Genomic DNA, 14326 nt, shown 5'->3' on the forward strand with positions numbered 1-14326 from the left:
TGGTATCCCGTTACACAGTTGCGTTCAAGCAACACAGATTATTCACGTTCAAGCAATACAGACTATTCATGCTCAATCAACACAAGTACTTTATATTGCTATAAAGTTAATGAAATGGGATTATTGTAAATATTCTTTTCACATGAAATTAAATTATAATTTCTATGTTCTAAATGTATGTATTAATAAAATAAATTACAGTTAACCAAGGAAAGTGGAAATCAAGGGCAAGGGCACTGGTTAAGGTTTCTTGAAGGGGTTTTGCTTCTCATCTGAGAGGCTTATTTAGTTCTGATTGAACAACTACCATTCAGCCACAACTGAAGAAGCCTCTTAATCGAGAAGTGAAACGTCTTCAAGAAACTTTAGCCAGTCAGGTTGCCATTGATTTCAACCTTTCTTGGATAACCATGACCTGGATGACTTCACAAACAAATTAGTTAAGAAAAACAATTATCAAATATATCGTCATTAAAATTTCACAACTTCACTAGTCTTAACACTAACAATATATTTTCATTAAAAACTGAGTCCGTTAAATTCTGACCTTTTATTCAACAAATGAATGTGCTTCACAGGTGTGTGGCTAGAAAGAAATGGTGCTGAGTTTACAAAATTATATGTTCACCATACTATGCCATGGGGATGTCAAGATTTAACAAAGTGTAAAACTTTGTGGTACTAACACCAGGCCTGAAACACTGCTTCCTGGGGTGTACTGCATACTGTAGCTAAGAACACATACATACAACAGCTTTTTCTAAATGCATCTGCATCTATAAAAAAACTAAACATCAAGAAACACCTTAAATGTACTGTGGGAAGCTTAAGATTTTTGAACCATGCTATAATAACAGATTCCAGAGTGTAAAATGGTAAATGGAATGGTAAAATCCCAATTGCATTTCCAAAATGCATCTGCATCAATAAAAACAAATATACATACATGAAAAATGCATTATATATTAACATAATAAAATGGAATGGTTAAATTCAAATGTGCATGGTACTGTAATCAAAACTGTACAGCTTGACTTTCACTGGATTGGGGAACAAACAAATAAAACCAGGCTGCAACATCACTCAGTCAAGGAATGTAAACTGTAGCTAAACGATGAAAAGGTGCATCTCAACAGTCATGTCCTGATCAAACCAGGAGACAAATACATTGAGCCCCCTTCCCTGGTGTAGCTTTGTTGTCTAAAACAGGTCATTTCTAAAATTGAACTGCAGACTCTATATATAAAACAATGCACTCTAAATATTCTATGGGAAAATAAGGGTTTTTGAACAATGTATTAAATTTAAACACATGGAATGGTAAAATTCACATGTTCCTGGTGCTGTGAAGTAATCATAACTGTAAAAGAAAAATATCACTGGACTGGTAGTCCCAAAACCATGTTGCAACACCAGTGAGTCCAGGAATGTAGAGTTGGAGACTATTACTTTGCCAAAAATCATGTCCTAATCCAGAAGAGCCAAGAACAATGAGCTCTCTTCACTGGTGGAGCATAGTTTTCAGGCTTTGAGCCTTTCTTGACAGGTCCCCCGCATCCAGCTCCATGATTATCTTCTGAATTACCTCAAAAGTGTAGCAGAGCTTTGTAGGTTACTGCATGTTGAATGCATACAAGAGTCCAAACAACATTGCAGACGCAAGGGCTACATTCTCAAGATCTCGAAGTGCCACCACACCCTCGATGACTATTCCAACGTCAGAGGGTTCGCTGGTGGCAGTGTCTTTCACGACATAGATCCCCACAGTCGTCATCTCTATGGCTTTGAAGAAATGGGTCTCAGCCATTTCCTGGTGAAAAGAAAGGACAATTATTTAAACTCAGACCTCATTAGGACATAGGGCATCTTTTAAAGCGGTAATATTATGCTTTTTGGCTTTTCCCCTCTCTTTATTGAGTTATATATTTTTGTGCATGTAACAGCCGAAGGGGAGTTCCCATCTCCCACAGAAAACTCTGCTCTGAACTGAAAACAGCTCATTTGTAGTTCAGCCCTTCACTTCCTTTACTTGTGATGTCACAATGAAAACGCGTTATAAAGCTTGCCAAGCGGCTAGCGGGGTCAGGCACGCCCTCAAACCAAGCTAGTCTGAGCGGAGGCCCTTTGGCTCAACTCGCCTTTGTTTGGTTTTCCATTGTAGAAATGTTGCACCTGTACCTGCTTCCAGGTACTTTTTTTCGTATCACCTCACCTCCGTTGAGGTTTCAAGTGAGCTGAGGGATACTAAAATGTAACGTGAAAACAGGACAGACTGCTGATTGGTCAGAGAGAATATTCACTATTCACTGCATCATTGCTGCACCAAGTTTTATATTTTACAGTTTTCGTATGGAATTTCATCACTAAATCCACTTCTGAGAAGTTTTGGAGGTGAGAAATCAGCTGTGTAGATTTCCAATATTGACAGTTTTACAAGAAGTGATGGCGGAACAAAAATGGCTTGAATATTTTCTGAGTCGAGGAGCTCCGCAAGTGACTGTGGGGATTGCTGCGCCATCACACCGACCGCTGCAGCAACAACGGCAGAGGAAAACACAGCTGGAAGGTTTTCATACCGCTTATCTGTCTTTACATTCTGAGGACTATTCAAATGTTTTAACCGCAGACTGTATATATTTTAAGAGCTGTGTGGATCGCTGGTGTGTGTGTCGCATTGAACATTACGTCGCAGCAGTTGTGTGTGGCGTTGCTATCTCTGGGTGCTATCTGCAATGGAAAACGGAGCAGGGCCGAGTAAAATGCATTTTTCAGCAAGGCAACATAGATGGTCAGAACACCGGCAACAGTTCAACGTTTAGTCCTAAAAGACAATGCAATTCTGGATACTAATACATGGGACCTACTTGGTAAATCTGAGGGGCAGGCTTTACAACGCCACATTCACAGCATTTTTTCCTCTCGTCACTGAAAAAGAAAAGAAAAAATAAAATAAATAAGGATAAATCAAAGAAAGTTATCACAAATATAAGTATTTCTAATTAAAAATAAACATGCTGTCAAATTATGAAATATCAAACAACAACAACTAAACATACTAGGGGTACTCCTATCAGGATTTTCGGGGCCAATCACCATTTGCTGGTCATAGTATTGTCCGATCACTGTGTTTATAATGAAGCCTGCAGAACTATATATTTATTTAAATATCTTTTACAACAATTTATATTAATTATTAAAATGACCCTTTAAATTGCAAATACAACCAATATAAAAACCGTAGCTTAACCTTCTTGCAAAAAAGTGATTGCAGCCTCAGAATGGTTATTTATGTCTGTGTGAGCCATAATTCATCAAATATAGCTCTCATAATTGAATGATTCAGTCAATAACTAGAGGCTGTTAGCACTTTTTGTCAAGTGTAATACTGCATAATATAGGTTGTACTGGCCATTTAAAAAAGGTAGGTTATATTAACAAGGACTGTATATCTGCTCACATAAGTAGTGCAGTGAGACCCTGCAAATCCAAATCAGTCTGCAAACGGAGCCTCGCACCCCATCTGAAAAGGCTTTAGATGCACCAATGCTAAAACTTGTGGCCACCTACCTGGCAGTTCTCAACAACAACTTATTAACGGTCACCAACGTATATTTGGCCGAGAGACAAGACAAGACAAGGAGACGGCAGATGCGTGGAATCTCCTGCTTTCTATATTATAATTTTTAAAGAAACTTGCTAAATTATAGCTGGGTCTGGTCAAGTTATTATTTAATGGCAGGCCAAAACAGCCCTCAGGCCTCTGGGAGATTTCCCTTTGCAGACTCCCTCCTGTTTTTAAACATGAAAGGTAGTCAAATTTGTAGGTTGCACAAGTTGTAACTACTGGCAATAACTCAAAAATGGTTGCAAAATGCATGAAAACATTTTAGACTGACATTCTGTGGGAAACACTGAATACCCTACTACAGAACCCTGCCCTGTGGGGCAAATAATGTGAACATTACTCACCATACAAACGTGAGCCCACACTGAAAGAGCTGATTCCACATGACATGTACGGAGTGTGAGTTTAGTGTCCATCTGCAACAACCAAGAGCAACATAAATTAACGTTACCATGAAATAAAAAGTAGACTATATGTTATGTCATAAGACTTAAGTCAAACTCTTCCTTCTTGTTTCATGAACAGCTAAGAACCATTTTAGTAGTACCATTTGTAGATAAAGTGATCCATTGTCTTTTCTAAAAGGTTGAACTTACTCAAAATGTATCATCCAAATTAAAACATTAATGCAGTTCCTGGCAAAGCAGTATTTTGGGTGTTTGCACGCCCCGCCCCCAAAGTTGTTTTTTAATCTCTACAGTTACCAATAGATTATATAAATTAAACCTAGTTAGTCAGTAAACATGAAAATACAACCATACACATTCTGATATCAAGTATCTCTGGCTAACTATGACTAACGTTAGCTCAAATTACTTTAACATTACCTTGTTAGCTCATAGTTAAAACAAACTTTATTTAAATTCGACATAAACTAAATAAAACTTACCAAAACCTTCTTGTTCCAAAAATGCCCAATTTCAGTTTGCTGCAACAAACCTCTAATTCGTCGAACCATTATTGTATTCTGTCTGTAAATTACACGGTGCACGCTGTCTCTCTCTAACGTTACTGTTTCTCTCTTACTGGTAAAGTTACTCTGAGCTACGCAACCGTTTGTTGCAGGTGCTTAACGAGCGGTCAAGATCAAAGCGGTCCCCGCTTTAGTCTCACTTTCATCTTGTAAAATCTGCTATTTACTTTGCTCTGTTCGAAAATGGGAATCCCACCTTATTTCATTGCGGTTACCAGCAGGCTATTAGCAAAGTATACTTACAGAGTTGAGCTGAGCGACGGTGGAATGGACCCAGGGCGAGTTGAGCTGGAAGCTGCAAGTGGGAATGTGTGAAAAAGCGCGGACTATTTTTTCTTCTTCCCGAAATGCATTTGCACCCGTGCGTGAATATCGCGAGAAAAAATGAGAATTAATACATTCACTTGATTGACTAACTTTATCCCAACATGAGCTAAATATGTTTGTTCACACTTTCTGCTTTAAATGTGCAGTCCACACAATTTTATCACGTTTCTCTTAAGAACCCTTTAGTAAAATACACTAAATATAATTTGATAAATCTAACAGGTGACCAGTCTCCCTTTTTTCAGTGTAGTTGGGTAATGAATTTCACACTCAAGACAAATATCTTCTTTAATTATAACTTGCAGCCAACAAGAAAGCAATAAATGGTGAGATGAGGAACCACCAAAACATATAAGAGTGGATATCGATAATAAAGTAAATGTACGAAACAGAGCAGAGACTGGAAATAGTTGTCTAAATAATAAATGTATTAAACAGAGAAACTGACCTTGTCTTTAAGACTTTGTATCAATAAATTCCACAAGTATTGGTCCAAATGCTGTGTTCGCATGAATGACAATATTACATAGACGGAATGGAAAACCTTGTCCTGTCGTGGTTCTGGTCTACTAATACTATATTTATAATTTATTCACGCCGTCTTCCTTTTGTGATTTACTGTATTTGTGCAATGAGCTCACAATGTTTTTTATGTTTGTATTCGCTAAATGGAGTCGTCTTAACTCCCTTGGAGGACAAGGTGGATCCTGACTGACGTGGACTGGAGGTGATCCTGGTTCGATGCCCTGGTGGTTCTGTCTTTATATGACTCTTCCCTTTTCTTGGGACTGATGGAAAATACCATTTAATACAAAACTGCTGTACTGATAACATTTGAGCTTGAGTCTGTTTGCTATAAAAAGTATTAAAAAAGTGAAGTACAAGTACCTTGAATTTGTAGTTTAGTACAGTAATTGAGTAAATATACTTAGTTACATTCCACCACTGTAAAAGGTCTTTATTAAAAAACAAGTTGCACATTATTGATCATGTTAGAATCGGTCCAACACAGTAAAATCTCTTTAGTTTCTTTTCTCAGAGTTTGAACAGACTGAAACATCAAAAACAGCCACAACATACAGTTTGACATTTTTCATGTTTTATTCAAACGTTTGGACAGAAATGATTCAGCTCTGCAGGAAATGACACGATACAAGTTCATCATCAGTTAGAAACATCAACATACATGAACTTTCAGAGAACTCAAATATCACAGCCAGCAGGAGCAGCAATCCTGTAATAAATAAACAAAATAATAAACAGTCCTGCAATAAATCTCCTTCATCAAGGTTTAAATGTTCAGTTTGAGTTCAAACTGTTTCAGAGACGTGTTTCTGTCCAAAATGTCCATGAAGTCAACTAAACGACTCTCTGAACATTAAAACGTTCATGAAGGAGATTTATTGCAGGACTGTCAGACTGCATTAGTTTTAGGTGTTCCTAATAAATTGGAACAGCTACACAGTGACTAACCGTAGAACCCAAATAAACAAATATTTAATAACAAATAAAAAGAAATACAGACTCCCAAACATAAAAATACAAAGGTCACATTATACATTTTACTTTAGCTAAAAAATATTCACATTTACAGTGTACCAGCTTTAGTTCAGTGAACTCCAGTTTCTGTAAATGTCTAAGTCTTGTTCAGTTAGGATCTTCACGAACTACATGCAGACTGATAATATTTGGTAGATGGACAGTATTTGTGCAGCAGTTCTGCTTCTCGTTCCTCCCTTTATTCAGGTCTCAGACAGAAGTCACTCGCTGTCTCCAGCTCATGAAACATGCTGCTGATTGGAATTTATTCATAATTTATTTTTTTTTACTACGTTGACAACAAGAGTAAAAAAATACTTGTATAAAATAATCAGAATATAAAAATAAAGAATATAAGCACACACAGAACATATGGTTCTGTGTGTGCTCTGTGTCATATGGCTCTCACCCTGCACTATTGATTGGAAAGTCACTCTTTCGACAGACTCGAGTCACCAAATCTCGTTCATTAAAATGAACTAATGTTTTTTTTGTGTGTCATTTCGTTCATTTTAACTAGGCTGGTTATTGCGGAGCTGCAGCCCTCTAGTGGGCGATTTTAAAAAACAGAAGGCTGCCTGGCTTGCTCTGATTGACAAGTATAATGTACAAATTCACCTTTTGATCTTTCTCTATCATGGTTCTATAAAGCCCCATGGAGCCACAACCAAATTCAAACCATGGAAAAACCACAGAAATATGTCGTCAATATTCAATTAAGCCACTACTCCGGCTAAATCCGTCCATTTTCACAATCTTTCCTGAGTAGGCTATACTACCAGACCAGCCATATATATGTATATAATTATAATTACTATCTTTATATCTCTAAAGTGCTCATTCATACAGCAGCCTAACTTCCCTATCTACGAGTAAAATCTATATATTAACATCAGGGGAATATACTGAAGTAATAAGCTTAACACACTGGATTAGTGTTTCTCAACAGGGGCGTTCCGAGGACGATGGGGGGCGTTGGAAATATTTTGGAAAGGGGGGCGCTGAGCTGCTTTTGGGGGGCGTTTGTTAGTTGGAAATTCTAAGGCGAGTTTACACCAAAGATTCACAACAATACGAGTTTAAACTTTAAGCTACTTACAAAAAAACCATTAAAACCTGCCAGTTTAGTCCACTGCGACTGTGTATTTTTTCTCCGACAGCTACTTGTGGTGCAGCTCCGTGCTGTTTTCACAGGAACGGGAAGTCAGAGTATCATCTGTAAAATTTTACCCACATGGCGTTTACTGTGTAAACTCTGGAAAATTGACGCTCTCTTTCTTGGTATTACTGTGGAATACTACGTAAACGTCTTGTTATCACAGTGGTTACACATTTACAAGAGGGATATTCCGCTGTCGGACTCACTCTGACAGCAAGCGAGTGACACCAGCGAGTAACCTGGACCCACCTCACGCTGTGAGTTGCAGACAGTTTGCGCTAAAGCGGACATATACAGTGGTTTCAGTAGGCTATAAAAATGTAAGGTTAAAGCCCTGATTTGCTCTGTTGGGTATTGTAAGCAGCACTTTATCAGAGGTGCTGAAGGTTAGTTTTGTTTCCCCCCAGCATGAGCATCTCCTGTCTCATCCAGTTCCGTGTCAGACGGTCGAGGGGAAACTTTCAGCAAATCAGTAACATAATGCAGTATAGGGCATGTAGTAAAATATTATGAATTCTCTTTAAATAGGCTAATGACGTTAGTCTCGTAATATTACGACTTTTTTTCTTTACATGTCAGAGAACACAGATACACAGAAAGTTTTGAAAATGAGCAGATAAGTTACAGTGTTTCCCATACGTTCATTTAATTGTGGCGGCCTGAATACTGCTGCACAAAATCAGACCCAGCTTAAAAAGTTATTAGCAAGCATGTAAGGAGCCTAGCTAATAAGGAGAGCTAAGTTAACGTTAGAATACAGCTGGGTTTTCGACACTAGCATGCTGTGTATAGCGGGTAGTCAACATCGACTGCATGCGCCACAGTGCCCCATCCAAGAAAACTGTATCCAGCTTTACACACAGTTTCTGGGAGGAACATTCACTTTATAGTTAAATATAATTACATTTCACATTTATGAGTCGTGAACTAATCAGTACTGTTTCCTGTGCTGACAGAACCCAGGAAGCTGCTGTGTGACGAGTGAACGTAAGAGTCCAAGATCCTTCATGCATGCGTGAAAATGAACGAATAAGACAACCCGTTCCTCCTGAGTCACATGCAAGATTAGGTCAAATGAACGAAACATTTGAACAACACAACGCTACCCTGCACTGATAGCTGTTCTCATCCCTGAAAGCCGAGGTACTGTCTGTTTTCATTGTGCGTACAGAACTGTTGTGAGCATACTAGACTTTGTAAGTGAACACGTTAGACTTTGAGTACCCGTAGCTTAACTCTGATTGTCTTTGACAACCTTGTTTTGTTGGCTTTAACCGTTTTGTTTGCTATGTACCAACTGTCTTTGCTGTGGCTTTGTTGGTTCAGCTACTAGCAGTCAGTAGGAATGAGGAGTCCTTTTTGTTTGCACCCTTTTTGTCCTGTTTTTGAAAGTAGAAGCCTAATTTAGAGCTTTGTCTTTTCTTTACATTTTGGTTTTGGTTTAGGGAAGCTTTTAGGTTTCTTTGAGTGTTTTGGTCGTTGTTTTGGGCACTGCTCATCTCTGAAGATAATAAAACTGTATTTCCTTTGTTCTGGCCTTGCTTGGGAATGGGAAGAGCCACGCCTTTACGTTGTGTCGAGAATACCCCTAGACCTCATTCAATATTTTTCCTCTGTCACACCAAATTTCAAGATTTATGTAATTCTCATTTAACAGAATGATTGATTATTGTTGATTAATAATGACAGATTGATTGGCTTTAAAGTCTACTTGCTCTCTTCTGTTTCACCCCGTTAACTCCTACCTGTCTGCTAAAAAGAAACTCCTACTGTGACAGAACCGACCTGACAGAACATTTACACATTTATCGGATGATTCTGCAAAACTCCAGATTATATTCAATGATGACGTTTTGAATGTTAAATAATATTGTTGGAATAATTAATAATTAATTACTTACTCCAACAACATCTGTCTAGGGAAGGTAAGATAAGGTCTAAATAGATATGCCCCCAGATGAAGAAACGTATAGAGCAAGTGGAAGAAAGATAGAAGTAAGTGCAGTCAAGGGCCAGTACAGGCAGAAGAAGAAGAAAAAAGAATTAGGGTCTTTAAAGGGTTGAGTTCAGATATAAAGGAGAGATGGAAAAAGAGAGGCTATAATAGATAGGGAGGAGACGAGAGCTAGACATGAATAAAAAGAACAACAACTCCCAAACAAAGAAGTGAAAAGTTAAAACAGGTGGCAGAAAGGCAACAGTCTGCCTACAGACCAAGGCACCTGCAGAGCACAACAAACCATGAGACATGATGACAGTGAGACAGAGCTACAATGGACAAGATGGCAGCTCTGAAGTTTCATGAAGAAGGCGAGAGAACAGCTTCAAAATGGACACAGCAGAATCTGACTGAGGAAGAGAGGGAGGGCCACAAACAACCAGTGATACAGAGAGGCGTTCCAACCTGATGCATCACAGGCCCAAGCCCACCTCCACTGACGTCAGCATCTTCCCAATGCTGAGGACGCAGCCCGTCAGACCACATCTACCATCTACAGTCGAATCATAAAGAGGACAACACCACCTGACTGTGAACCTAACAGCACAAAGTTTAAAAGGTCAAGAAGGCTTCACAGTGAAAATTAACTTCAGCCAAAATGCTCTCACATGTGACTGAGTGCTGACAGAGACATCACCAAGGAAGAGCTCTCTGTCTCACCATGGTCAACATTAGAAATGGTCAGACTGTCAGAGGCCTTGAAAACTGCAACATCTGCTGAAAAAGAACTGTTTGAAGACCTCACAAGAGTTTGGGAGCGGGAGTGTTGATAATTTGTAGGAGAAGAAAAAAATAGAAAGAGAGGGGAAGAAAAAAGAAAATAGGGACTGATGTTAAATCCAAAAAAGACAGACAGAGAATAAGGTTAGCTCAGAAAGGAGAAGCCTCATTGAAGCCTTTATAAAGCAATTTCAGCAGCACATTGCTACTGCATGCTTAAATTTGATGATTGTGAGCATCAAATCATGATTGACCTTTGTCATGTATTCCACAGGAACAACCAAGCAACTGTAATGATAACCTGAGACACGTGTGGCGCTGAACACCTGAGTTAATTTATGTTTTTGTTGAACACCTGAGTTAATTTATGTTTTTGTTTCTGTTTTTGTTGAACACCTGAGTTAATTTATGTTTTTGTTGAACACCTGTGTTGATTTATGTTTTCTTTCTGTTTTTGTTGAACACCTGTGTTGATTTCTGTTTTTGTTGAACACCTGTGTTGATTTATGTTTTTGTTGAACACCTGTGTTGATTTATGTTTTTGTTGAACACCTGTGTTGATTTATGTTTTCTTTCTGTTTTTGTTGAACACCTGAGTTAATTTATGTTTTCTTTCTGTTTTTGTTGAACACCTGAGTTAATTTATGTTTTTGTTGAACACCTGTGTTGATTTATGTTTTCTTTCTGTTTTTGTTGAACACCTGAGTTAATTTATGTTTTCTTTCTGTTTTTGTTGAACACCTGAGTTAATTTATGTTTTTGTTGAACACCTGTGTTGATTTATGTTTTCTTTCTGTTTTTGTTGAACACCTGAGTTAATTTATGTTTTCTTTCTGTTTTTGTTGAACACCTGTGTTAATTTATGTTTTTGTTGAACACCTGTGTTGATTTATGTTTTTGTTTCTGTTTTTGTTGAACACCTGAGTTAATTTATGTTTTTGTTGAACACCTGAGTTAATTTATGTTTTTGTTGAACACCTGTGTTGATTTATGTTTTTGTTGAACACCTGTGTTGATTTATGTTTTCTTTCTGTTTTTGTTGAACACCTGAGTTAATTTATGTTTTTGTTGAACACCTGTGTTGATTTATGTTTTTGTTGAACACCTGTGTTGATTTATGTTTTCTTTCTGTTTTTGTTGAACACCTGAGTTAATTTATGTTTTTGTTGAACACCTGTGTTGATTTATGTTTTCTTTCTGTTTTTGTTGAACACCTGAGTTAATTTATGTTTTCTTTCTGTTTTTGTTGAACACCTGTGTTAATTTATGTTTTTGTTGAACACCTGTGTTGATTTATGTTTTTGTTTCTGTTTTTGTTGAACACCTGAGTTAATTTCTGTTTTTGTTGAACACCTGAGTTAATTTATGTTTTTGTTGAACACCTGTGTTGATTTATGTTTTTGTTGAACACCTGTGTTGATTTATGTTTTCTTTCTGTTTTTGTTGAACACCTGAGTTAATTTATGTTTTTGTTGAACACCTGTGTTGATTTATGTTTTTGTTGAACACCTGTGTTGATTTATGTTTTCTTTCTGTTTTTGTTGAACACCTGAGTTAATTTATGTTTTTGTTGAACACCTGTGTTGATTTATGTTTTCTTTCTGTTTTTGTTGAACACCTGTGTTGATTTATGTTTTCTTTCTGTTTTTGTTGAACACCTGAGTTAATTTATGTTTTCTTTCTGTTTTTGTTGAACACCTGAGTTAATTTATGTTTTTGTTGAACACCTGAGTTAATTTATGTTTTCTTTCTGTTTTTGTTGAACACCTGTGTTAATTTATGTTTTTGTTGAACACCTGTGTTGATTTATGTTTTTGTTTCTGTTTTTGTTGAACACCTGAGTTAATTTATGTTTTTGTTGAACACCTGTGTTGATTTATGTTTTTGTTGAACACCTGTGTTGATTTATGTTTTTGTTGAACACCTGTGTTGATTTATGTTTTCTTTCTGTTTTTGTTGAACACCTGAGTTAATTTATGTTTTTGTTGAACACCTGTGTTGATTTATGTTTTCTTTCTGTTTTTGTTGAACACCTGAGTTAATTTATGTTTTTGTTGAACACCTGTGTTGATTTATGTTTTCTTTCTGTTTTTGTTGAACACCTGTGTTGATTTATGTTTTTGTTGAACACCTGTGTTGATTTATGTTTTCTTTCTGTTTTTGTTGAACACCTGTGTTGATTTATGTTTTTGTTGAACACCTGTGTTGATTTATGTTTTCTTTCTGTTTTTGTTGAACACCTGAGTTAATTTATGTTTTCTTTCTGTTTTTGTTGAACACCTGAGTTAATTTATGTTGAACACCTGTGTTGATTGTGGAATTAGTGGACATGACCATATCTGACCACAGATGTATTGTTTTTAGCTGCGATTCACCTGTTACTCATGCCGCCTCACCAAGCTCCGTGTGTTGTCGCATCTTTAATGAACAAAGTGTTTCAAAGTTTTGCGCATTCTTTCAGAGCCAAAGTCAACACCTGTCTGATTCCAACACCAACAATCTGGTCGATCACTTCAATCATATCTGCTTGTCGTCACTAAATATTACTGCTCCTCTAAAGGTTAGGCCTACGTCTAAAGCTAGTAAGCAACCCTGGATAAATGACAGCATTCGCAGCCTCAAAAGGGAATGCATGGAAAGCAGAGCGCAGATGGAAAAAATCCAGCCTCCAAGTCCATTACCTCAGTCTGAAGGATTTATTAATTAACTACAATAAAATGGTTAAGGATGCGAGAACACACTATTTTTCTGAACTCATTACTACACATAAACACAATCCCAGGTTTCTGTTTAAGACTGTGGATCAGCTGGTAAACCCAACCCCTCCTTGTGCCTCAGCTGGAAGTAATGATGACTGTGAATTGTTTTTATCTTATTTTACCAATAAGGTGGTGTCAATCAGAGCCTCTATTACCCCCGTGGCCTCTTACTCAGAGGTCCCTCACCAGCAACAAGAGAGTTTTAACCAGTTTTATCCCATCGACTTGTCTGAGCTTTTAAAAACAGTATGACAAATGAGAGTGTCCTCCGGCCCAATTGATATAATACCTACAAAATTTTTACTGAAAGTAATAGATTCTGTTGGGCCCCATTTGATCTCTGTTTTCAACAGCTCCCTATCTACTGGTTGTGTCCCTGATTATTTTAAAACGGCTTGCGTGAACCCACTTTTAAAGAAACCTGGTTTAGATCCCTCCCTCCCACATAATTTTAGACCAATTTCAAAACTGCCTTTTATTGCAAAGATTCTAGAAAGAATTGTGTCCAAACAGCTGCTCACTGTGCTGGAAAATAACAAATTATTTGAAAAGTTTCAGTCTGGTTTTAGGAAGTACCACAGCACTGAGACTGCCCTGCTTAAAGTCACCAATGACCTTTTAATGTCTGCTGATGAAGGTATGTGCTCAGTCCTTGTACTCCTGGACCTTAGCGCTGCTTTTGACACCATTGATCACAACATCATGTTAGACAGACTGAGGCACTGGGTGGGGATCTCTGGTACTGCCCTAGAATGGTTTTCATCCTACCTGTCAAATAGGAAGTTTTGCGTGTCTGTAAACAACTATGTCTCTTCATTCTGTCCAGTTAAATATGGTGTGCCTCAGGGGTCGGTCTTAGGACCCATTTTGTTTTCCTTGTATCTGCTTCCCCTTGGACATATTATCCATAAACATGGCATTTCTTTTCATATTTATGCTGATGACACACAAATATACTTGAGGTACAGGTATACAGAGGTCTGTTGTCTGTTCCAGAGTCTCGACTGAAAACTAAAGGGGACAGAGCGTTTGCTGTCAGGGCCCCGAGGCTCTGGAACAGCCTGCCCGAGGAAATCAGGTCGGCTGAACACCTGAGTTAATTTATGTTTTTGTTGAACACCTGTGTTGATTTATGTTTTCTGTCTGTTTTTGTTGAACACCTGAGTTAATTTATGTTTTCTTTCTGTTTTTGTTGAACACCTGAGTTAATTTATGTTGAACACCT

The 14326-nt window shown here is 37.6% G+C and overlaps 1 long non-coding RNA gene across 1 annotated transcript; it reads right to left on the reverse strand.

The window, feature by feature from the left end:
* Positions 1-535: 535 nt before the first annotated feature.
* LOC119886108 lies at positions 536-7211 on the reverse strand. Its single transcript, XR_005441446.1, has 4 exons — positions 4842-7211; positions 3970-4041; positions 2865-2925; positions 536-1810 (listed from the first exon to the last, which is right to left on the reverse strand). It is a non-coding gene; the product is annotated as an uncharacterized LOC119886108 (long non-coding RNA).
* Positions 7212-14326: the final 7115 nt, after the last annotated feature.

This window comes from Micropterus salmoides, unplaced genomic scaffold, assembly GCF_014851395.1.
Source record: "Micropterus salmoides isolate LMB-PRFRI ecotype aquatic unplaced genomic scaffold, ASM1485139v1 Ms_hic_scaffold_4, whole genome shotgun sequence".
In the NCBI taxonomy this organism is placed as follows: domain Eukaryota; kingdom Metazoa; phylum Chordata; class Actinopteri; order Centrarchiformes; family Centrarchidae; genus Micropterus; species Micropterus salmoides.